The sequence below is a fragment of the Lasioglossum baleicum genome, chromosome 17 (assembly GCF_051020765.1).
Source record: "Lasioglossum baleicum chromosome 17, iyLasBale1, whole genome shotgun sequence".
Classification (NCBI taxonomy): domain Eukaryota; kingdom Metazoa; phylum Arthropoda; class Insecta; order Hymenoptera; family Halictidae; genus Lasioglossum; species Lasioglossum baleicum.
In genome coordinates, this window is record NC_134945.1 from 6,700,779 (window position 1) to 6,711,678 (window position 10,900).

The 10,900-nt window shown below is 35.8% G+C and overlaps 1 protein-coding gene across 10 annotated transcripts in view; it reads left to right on the top strand.

The window, feature by feature from the left end:
- Teh1 (tipE homolog 1 phospholipid transfer protein) overlaps positions 1-10,900 on the top strand; it is a 69,602-nt gene that overhangs the window by 30,140 nt on the left and 28,562 nt on the right. The window lies entirely within an intron of this gene.

A 10,900-nucleotide genomic window follows, 5' to 3' on the forward strand; every position in this document is an offset into this window, starting at 1 on the left:
AAAGGAAAAATGGAAATTGTGCATATTTCAAGCATATCTTCAAAAGCACCTGGTATATCGAAATGTTAATGAAATTGAAAAAACGAAAGAAGCCCCTTGAAGAGAAAGAAACGCTCTTTCTATTGCTTTTTTGCACAAGATTCTACGATAATTTTTTCGCTTTCTGGAGCCAGTTAAAGTTAAAAAGCCAACATTTACTTCAATGTTGAATAACTCGAATAAAAAGAATCGCACGGTAATCAACAAGCACACATTTTACACAGGAAAGATAGCCCTTCGAAATGATATTAACGCGATCTATCAAAAAAATTTGTTCCTCAACGTGTGATGTTACGAAGTTGCACAAAATTTTTGTTTGCCGTCACTGTTCTCTTTATCTCGCTACAACTTTGTAAAAACCAATATAGCAACCATTTGTACCAGAGCAGACGAAACTAGAGGTTTCACGCTTTCAAACCATTGTTTAACGATACCGATACAGCCATTTTTGACGGAGCTGTGATCACGTAAAGTGGGACCAATTTTTCGGGTTCGCAGAGGTTATGTAAATAACCTGCTTTGTTCATACTAATTAGTGGACTGCGGATCTCCATGCAAAATAAAAATCGTCTACGTAGATTGCAACAAATAGAAACTAAATTGAATGTTACTTCTTCCCTTAACGATTTTAAAAAAGGAGAAATCTTCTTCAAATCGACATCTTCAGTTCAAAAAAATTTGTTGACAATTTTGAATTTCATCTACTCAATTTTGCTAATAGAGCATAAAGATCCGCGGTCTACTTATAATAACAGTTGTATTTTCCAATGTTCATGTCCATTGTTGAAAATGAACACCTTGGCAACATGTTTCAAGGTCATTGTGTGTTGATGTTTGAACGTTTTTCACAGTGAGTTGGCGCGAGACTTTTTCGGAGAATACTTGTTGATCTAATCTCATTTTTACAAGCATGTTCAGCTTATCATTTCAAGTAAAGGCTGCCCAAGTATCGTTCGTATCGTGGTCGACGTGGATACACGTCGCAATGCTTGAAAAATTGATCGACCGGCTAGGGTCGGCTCCGGGGAAATTATTAATTGGTGAGCTTCTCTTTCCCAACTTTGTGAATCGTGCGCGTTCCTAATACGTACCATTAAACCTCTAAGTTTCTTATAACTGTACAAGTACGCAGGTAACGCGATAATAATCCAATATACTGTAGGCCAATTCGTTATACATATACTCGCATAGTAATAATGCGACGGAATTAAATGGTGAAATCGCGACGGAATTTTTTACAAGTTGCAAACCAGGACGAGGAATTGTAAAATCGTTTAGGAATATTGTATGAAAATGTAGCAAGAATATTTTGGGGATGCAATTTTTCAACGAATCGACCAATTAAGCCGCCAGTAAAAATTGCCGTAAAACTGCGGATCTTTATGGATTTATGAAGAAATTGGTTGGACGAAATATAAAACAGTAACAAGTTTAAACAATTCAAGAATGTTGTCGCTTTTAAATGAGCAAAGTTGTTAAGGGATGAAACATAAAATTTGTATGTTATTCCTGCTGCTCACAATCAATGCAAAATATTTTTATTTCGCATAAAGATCCGCAGTTTAATTAAGGTGGAGTGGGGTCAGCCCGCCCTAGTTTTTGCAAAGTTGGACTTTAAACTGATGTACTTTCAGTCTGGTATGTAAAAACTTAACGTCCTTGGTATAAAACTCTTGCCACAGTTATTACTGATGAATTAGTGTTATGTAGGATTCTAATTTTGCTCGAAAATGATCATTTTGATAGGATATTGTACAAAGTGTCAAGTAGGACGCACTTGCCCCGAAAATGGGGCGAGTCCGTCTCTGAGAGCTAAAAATGCTTTCGAACCTAGTTTTAAGTGCTGCGAGGCAAGAAAAGAATATTGTTTAGTTTTATAGTTAGCCATTTAGTAAGCACTTACCCCACCGTGATAGCACGGAAATAATAAAAATTACAATTACAATAAAAATGAAATTGAAGATGAAGTTGAGAAATTGAAATTAAAGTTGAAATTGGATAGTAGAATATTATGAAGTTATATAAAAGTTGAAATTGAAGTTGCAATTGGAGCGGAGAAATTGACATTGAAGAGTTGAAATTGAAATTGATGAAAATTAAAATTGAAATTGAAGTTAATGTTGAAATTAAAGAGTCGGAATTCAAGTTGAAGTTAAAATTGGAAAGTTACAATTAAAGTTGAAGTTAAAATAGAAGAATTTAAATCAAAGTTGAAATTGAAAAATTGAAATTGAAATGAGAAGAATGATTATAATTATCAAGCCTGCTGCCAAATGCTTTTTATTGCATTAAATATATTATTTAGTTTTATAGTTAGAGCCATACAGTACGGACTTACCCCACCGTGACAGTACGGACTTGCCCCGTGTAGTAATATTTACGGGGCAAGATCATCGTTAGTGTTTTTCTCAATAAAAAAAAAATACAATAAAAACGGTTTACCTAATGTAAACCTACATCAATATTTGTTGCACTTACCTAAAAATAACAACACAGAATATATTAATAACTTCTCAACTATTGCACATTCAGGGTAACCTCAAAGTTGTGCGTGTACCTCGCACGTGACTGTTTGGCATTGGTTGATTTTAGCGAGGAAAACACCTTTATTCTTGGCCGACATCTATGTATGTTAGAATAGATCATACTACCTCATACTATATTAATAAATACAAGTTAGAGAAATTTCGAAAAGAGAAATGAAAATGTTCGACAAATGTGTCCTGTAATGATCGAATCATTGTCCCCGTGCATAACATTAGCAAACAGCGTAGCTGATCAGGGGGATAATGGGCGAATCATGTGCAAACCGTGTCGATCGGTCTATAATCTCGACGTGACCGCTAAATTTCGCGCGTTAAAGTGATAGAACCGACAAAGCCATGCGGGAGACTAACTGGTTTATCGTGTGTCGTTGTCGGGACGCCGGTTTGATGAACTGTTCGCCGATATAGCCTCTAGTCGGTGATAGATCGGTTGTTTATTAACGTCCGGCTTGTTACGAGGTTCCGTTACCAACCGGGCACGGCCGAATCATCGTTAGGCGTGCACAGCGACTAGAATATTAATCACCTGCGTGCTACACGCAAAATTATTTCATTGCATGACGAACCAAAATATCTTGGTAATGGTTCCCCCGAAAAGGAAACCACTTTGCATAATTTTTTAATGTATTAACGAGGTATACTCACTCTGAGTGGCATTATAAAAGTTTCAGTGGTCGGTCGCTGTTTATTAAAGAAAGTTGTGTAACGGTACACGAGGTGTAACGGTTAATATTAAAAATTTTTTCTCCTGAACGCACAGTTTTTTTGTTATATTTGTTTTTTAATATTGCATTGTTATCCAGTTCTGAGCTATATGTTTAAATTTTCAAGTGTCTAGCTCATCGGGAAGTGATTTAAAATTCGATTACGAGATTTGACGCGTACAACAACTCGGCAAGCAAATACAAGCGTGGTAATAATCTTTCATTTGCCAATAATTATTACTTGCAATTAAAATCACACGTTTATTTATTATTTGAAATAAGATTTGCACGACACTGGTCCCGACCACTGTTGGGATATTGCACAGTTCTTTCGCGCATGCCTGGCGATTTTAGCGTCAGTAAAGTACAAAGTTGTACTTTAAAGTACAAATTTTTCAATTTCAACATCAATTTCTTAATTTCAACTTCACTTCAAACATCAATTATTCAATTTCAACATTAATTATCCAATTTCAACCTGAATTTTTCGATTTTCTCTTCAATTTCAACATTAATTATCCAATTTCAACCTGAATTTTTCGATTTTCTCTTCAATTTCAACTTCAATATCAATATTAACTTTAATTTTTCAATTTCAATTTCATTTTCAACTTCAATTTTTCTTTGTCAACATCAATTTTTCCAATTTCAACCTCAAGATTTCAATTTCAACTTCAATTTTTAAGTTTCAATAACAATTTCTCAATTTCAATATTAATTTTTCAATTTCAACTTCAATTTTTCAGTTTCAACATCAATTTCTGAAATTCAACTTCAATTTTTCAATTTCAACTTCAGAGGCACATAGAAGGTCCCCCTCTCCGTTTTTCCACTTATATCTCGGAAACTATGCGTTCTAGCGATGAGACCATTCTATACAAAATTAAAGCTGACAAAATGTGCCACGAGAGTGATTCAATTCAGGTTTTCGCTATCTCGCATAGTTTCCGAGATATCCGCCAGTGATGCCAGAATGAGCTCCAAACGGAGTGGAATTTAAAAAATTGATGTTGAAATTGATGTTGAAACTGGAAAATGGTAGTGGATACTGAGAAAGTGAAGTTGAACTTGAAAAATTGAAGTTGAAATTGAGAAATTGATGTTAAAACTGAAAAACTGAAGTTGAAATTGAAAAATTGATGTTGGAATTGAAGTTGAAATTGAGAAATTGGTGTTAAAACTGAAACATAGAAGTGGAAATGGAAAAGTGAAGTGGAATTTGAAAAGTTGAAACTGAATAATTGAAGTTGAAATCGAAAAATTGAAGTTGAAATTGAAAAATTCAAGTTGGAATTGAAAAATTAATGTTGAAATTGAAAAATTCATGTTGGAATTGAAAAATTCATGTTGAAATTGAATTTGAAATGGAGAAATTGATGTTGAGACTGAATAAGTGAAGTTGAAATTCAAGTTGAAATTGAAATTGAAGTTCTGAACAGACTTCTAAAAACTCTTTCAATACTTCCCTACCAGTAATAGTTCTTCACTACATTCCCCACAAACTTAGGACATAATACATACGTTCTTGTACTTGGTCGCGCATGCGCGAAAAAAACCGTGCAATATCCCAACACTGAGGTCCCAACCCCTTCAAGTGTAACAATCGCCAGCAATTTGACTCCACCGCGAGAATTTCAATTAAGGTGTGGGCGGCTTTGTAGTTTGGGTCGATCGGAAGCAATGACATTGTAAACCATTCACTGTTGACAGCTATTAGAGGGTTGCTTGCGGCCCCGTGTCCACTAGTCACGCTCAAGAACAACCTTCGAGTCGCGCTGTGTATTCTGTTGCATATAAAAAGTCCCCGGAATCACTGAAACGAAAGAGTGAAAGTGATTGCGGCTCGTTGTGGACATCGATCAGTCTACAAGTGATTCATCGTAGAGGTCGCCTTCCGGAAATAACGTGTAACCATTGCTATACGCATATTCCGCTTCTGCACTGTTCATTTATTTAAGCCATCGCGGTCTGTGGACGAACTCGTCAGTCTATGCAATTCTAAGTTGCTTATGATACGTCATTACAAAGTTTTCAACGATGTTTGCGAACGAAAGACCAGAAACAAAGGTTCAGTTGTTGATTATACAATAGCAATGAAAATACTAATTTAGTCGTCGAAAATTTTCAGGAAATAAATTAAAATCGCTCGTTAATTATTAGGTTTACGGCTAATGAAGGTCAATACTTTTTTACTCAGAATTCGACAATCTTCCATATTTTCGTATAAAATATATAGTGTTGCAATTTGCAATTTTTGTAGACAAATTTGAAGAAATTGAAATGAAATAAAATCCTATTTTTAATGGGAACACTTTGTCGATCCGATAAAGATGAAAATAGTGCTGAATTCCATCGAATTTTACATTCTAGCATTTTTTGAAAATTTCCACAAGCCATAAATACATAAAGATCTATTAACGTATTGTGGAATAGAGTGTAGAAAGAAATCTTAGTTTTTCAACGTGAAAATAAATGATAAAACCATGTAAATGGTTTTAATAATATATAAAAAAATTAATCTATATAATTAAATAAATTTAATTTAATAAATCCTAATGTGTGTGATATCGTTTTGCCTCGGAGCGTAATATTGTCAAGAACAATGGCGGAGGTCTTAACAGATTCGGCAGACCGCGAACGTAACATAATTAAATGACGAAAACACGAGTGGCTGCCAGACTGCTCTATTCCTTTCATTTCCACCGACGCAAACGCCGACATAAGCAGATAGCGTGATTAATCTAGCAGACGAACCGCAGAATTTCATTTGGGCATCGCCGACCGAGTTACGCGAAACACCTCCTTTCACTTCCAAGACCGACAAATAGATATGTATGTATTCCTGTCGTTTGCGATAGCCTGCAATTGCACGCTGTTCTCCCAAATGATTGATACCCTCTGGCCGATTAAATTCGTGGCAACTCTAAAGCACACCCGCGTGCAACTGGCATCTGCGAACGAATAAATTCATCTAACAAAAAGCAATATATCAAAAGAACTTTTTAAAAACTAGGCTTATATTAAAATGCACTAAAAAGGAGAAAATAATTCTCTCAGACATTAGTCAATATAAATACAAGCCTGGAGCGCTAAACTATATATTTTTTTTTTGACGTAATTTTTTCAACTTCAATTTCAATTTCCATTGCAAAGTCAATTTTTCAACATCAATGTCAACTTTTCAATTGCAACTTCAAATTCAACTCTTCAATTTCAATTTTTCAACATCAATTTCAACGTCAATTTTTCAATTTCAATTTCAACTTCAATTTTTCAATTCCAACTTCAATTCCCATTTCAACGTCAATTTTTCAATTTCCATTTCAACTTCAATTTTTCAATTCCAACTTCAATTCCCATTTCAACGTCAATTTATCCATTTCAACTTCAATTTTTCAATTCCAACTTCAATTTCAACATCAATTGCTATTTTTCAATTCCAATTTCCATTGCAACGTCAATTTTTCAATTTCAATTTCCATTGCAACGTCAATTTTCCAATTTCACCTCTTCAATTGCAACATCAATTTCTATTTCTCAATATCAATTTCCATTGCAACGTCAATTTATCAATTTCAACTCTTCAATTGCAACTTCAATTTCCATTTCAACGTCAATTTTTCAATTTCAACTCTTCAATTGCAACTTCAAATTCAACTCTTCAATTTCAATTTTTCAACATCAATTTCAACGTCAATTTTTCAATTTCCATTTCAACTTTAATTTTTCAATTCCCATTTCAATGTCAATTTATCCATTTCAACTTCAATTTCTCAATTCCAACTTCAATTTCAACATCAATTGCTATTTTTCAATTCCAATTTCCATTGCAACGTCAATTTTTCAATTTCAATTTCCATTGCAACGTCAATTTTTCAATTTCTACTTTAATTTTTCAACATCAATGTCAACTCTTCAATTGCAATTTCAATGTAACAAATTGTATTTTTAATGTAACAAAGTCATTAGAGGGAGTAAAATCAATTTTTGTATCACTTCTGCTTTCCACAATCGATGCAGAACATTTTTATTTTGCATGAAGATTGCAAAATGATGGACTCGGACTCAAAATTTGTGCCTTTCTCCTATAAATTATGATGTAATCGGTATGCAATCCAGTAGATTTGAAGTTTCGATCCCGTAGGATCAATAGTTGAGGAGTTATGGTCACTTAAAGTTGAGCATATTTCATTGTTTATGACAAGTAAAGGCGCCGCCATATTGGTGCTGTCATCTAGCGGTTCTGCCCGGTAAGCGGGTCGCGATCGTCACTACAAACCAATATGGTGGCGCCGTAACCTTTCAAAAACACTGAAAAATGCTCAACTTTAAACAAGCATAACTCCTGAACCATTAATCCTACAGAATCGAAACTTGGATCTGCAGATTCTCCGGGTAGAAATCTACTGGATTACATACGAAATTCATAATAATTCATCGGAGAAAGGCACGAATTTTGATTAAGATTTATCAGAAAAACTTTCCAGACACAGAGTTAGAAAATCTAAAGAAATAAATATTCAATACAGGCTCAATTGATTCGTTCAACAATCACATTCACGATCCAGATTCAACATTATCTGCCAGGGATGCTATTTAAAAAGTAATGGGATCACAAAAGAACAATGCATTTTTTAAAATAGACGTGGTCGAACAGATGTTCTTTAAATCGTTCAATGGATTTCCACCAGAAACAATTCCGCGAACCACTCTGCACGTCTGCGTAATTATAGCGTTAATCACCGAATTAATTTTCCGTTGATTACCGATCGGAGATTCGAATGCGGGCGCGCAGTGTCCATGGCCGGCGGGACATTTCTATCTAGCGTACGTATCGAATTACAATCCGTGTAATTCAATGATTCATATCGAGAAAAGGGTCAGCCATAATCGAGGCCGCAGCAGCGCGTTGTTTCTCGGCGATCGTTCCTCGGGGGACGCCGAGGAAATTTACAACCGTCGAAATACGTTTTCAATAGTGCGAACAAAGGTATTCGCGACAATATTTCCCGATCTTTCTCGTTCGCCCTCGCATTACGACGCCGTTAATTTCCCCTCCGAACGGCGGCGAGTCGCCGGGCGAGGTTATTTATGTAAGTCCGAAGTGCTTCGAAGTTCCCAGATCTCTTCTGCCGAGTGTTTCTCGCGGCTCTTATGGTGATTCGAGGATCCGCCGCTCTATAAACGCGCTTCCCGCGGTCTATATCATCCACGAGACAATTTTATCTGTAATTTTTTCGCCGCGATCGGCGACGCGAACGCTCGTCGGCCGTTTGCTTCGCCGAGGATTTATCATCCGCCTTGAATCGAGCTCGATTGTTACGCTTGATACGCTTTTCAGCTTTCTGGTTTGATCATTTTTATTGAGTGAGCCATTGCTAACAAGGGAAAATCAACAATAAGGACATTATGAGGGAGGACAGCCTCGATTGTACCTAATTTACTAATCGATGCTAATTATTAGACTGCGGATCTCCATGCAGTTATGAGTAAATTGGCTGGGTGAAATATAAAACAGCAAAAGCTTAGAAAAGTTTAGGAACATTGTTTTTAATCTGACAAAGTCATTAGGGAGTAAAATCAATTTTTGTTTCTCTTGAACTTCTTACAGTCGATGCAGAACATTTTCATTTTGCATAAAGATTGCAAAGTAATGGACTTGGACTCAAAATTTGTGCCTTTCTCCTACAAATGATGGCGTCTTTGGTATGTAATCCAGTAGATTTGAAGTTTCGATCCCGTCGGATCAATGGTTCAGAAGTTATGCTTGCTTAAAGTTGAGCAAACTTCAGTGTTTTTGACAGGTAACGATGATTAGATCCGTAACGGGTTACGATGATTAGATCCCGGAATTTTATGCAAACTCGAGTGTATAAAGGGCATGTTGATGAAAACAGAAATTACACCGGCAGCGTATCATCTCAAAAATAATAAAAACAACCATGGGAACAGCCTTATCTCTGATAGGACAGAATTTCTGAAAACTATTTTCCTTTGTTGCTTATCGATTTCGTTCCTTTCCTTTTAACGTCGAAGAATGACGAAGGTTATATTCCCAGATAAGAGAGAATTAATTTACATAACGTCGACCTTCACGTTTCCGAGACACAAGTTCGTTTCTGCGCGAAGGAATTCGATGTAATCGTCACGTGTACTGCAATTTCCTATTCCGTTTCATGAATGCCATTGCGTTTTCCATTCAAACGCGACCTGGAAAGATTTCGAGCCTACGATCTAACACTCGAAGCAAGGAGAAGCTGAAGTAGCTCATTCTTCATGTTCCAGAAAAATTCACTTTTGCTATACGCAAATAATTAGGTTGCGTGGGTCTTTATTGCATTTATCGCAAAATTGTGTAGATGAAATTCGAAATTGTTGGAAAATTTTCGATATTGAAAACGTCGTATCATTAAGGGAAGAAATAACAGTCAATCTTCAAATCTTCTAATCGAATTTTAAACCACTTCCCGAGGAGCTAGAGACTTGAAACTTTAAACATAGCTCAGAACTGGGTGGCAATGCAATATTAAAAAACAAATTTCAACAAAAAAAAACTATGCGTTTAGGAGATATAAACTATTAAAAATTTAACCGTTACACCTTCTCGCGCGACGTCTATCACCCGTTTGAAGGATGCAAGAGGACTTTTTGCCCGAACGAGTATATTTTGTACTTGATCGTTCATCTCGACGCGGTTAAACGATTGTTATTTTTCTTTGCTTTGCATAATTTCATATTGGTTTGTAAATTTATTCCGAGACGTTGTCGGAACGGAGCATCGCGTTATGCAAACTAGCCGCCACGTAATCGCTAACGATTTTTAACCGTGTGCTAAACCGATACACCGAGTTGTCGATGCACGCGCTGATAGAATATGATTGATTGGTGGATTCGGCCGAACAGCTGGACGCAACACTTTTCTCGGTCGACTGACCGCGTTTCGGTTCAAATGTTACGTACAGCACGGAGAAATCATTTTCATTCTGCCGAGCTATTCTAATCTTGAATAAAACCGTAAACTTTTAGAAATAAAAGTTATTTCCTGAACTTTACGCTTTTAAATTAATTCTTTTCCGTTTTAAATTAAACTTTGTATATATTAACAGTTTCATTCTGTTATAAAAGTTTCATTTCAACAGTCATTTTATACTTGGTTGACAACAGTTTTGAAGGAACATTTCTTAACAGATATTTGAATGTATAGTATACAAGTTTAAACTATTTTTAAATATCGACAATATACTCTACCTATGTTCTACACTCCATTTATCTATGAACCAGTAAATTCCTAACGTTAGAACTTGGATTTTTGGCATCACCTCGTCGAAATCTACGGTATTACTTTTACAAAATTGCAAACTTTCTGGTCCCGCGATGTGAAGTTTAGCCAAAACAATGAAATTGCTGATTAACGCATTTTCTCGGCGATGAACGTGATCGAAATCCGATCCTCGGTATTCTAATTGCAAACTCTGGTGTACTTTGATTGAAAGAATGAAGAAAAATTATAAATAATAATTGTCTCTGTCGCTGTTTTCCTCTCTCTCTCTCTCTCTCTCTGTCTTTGCTACCTCTTCTGCATCTCTCGCTTTACTCTCTGATCGCGATTAT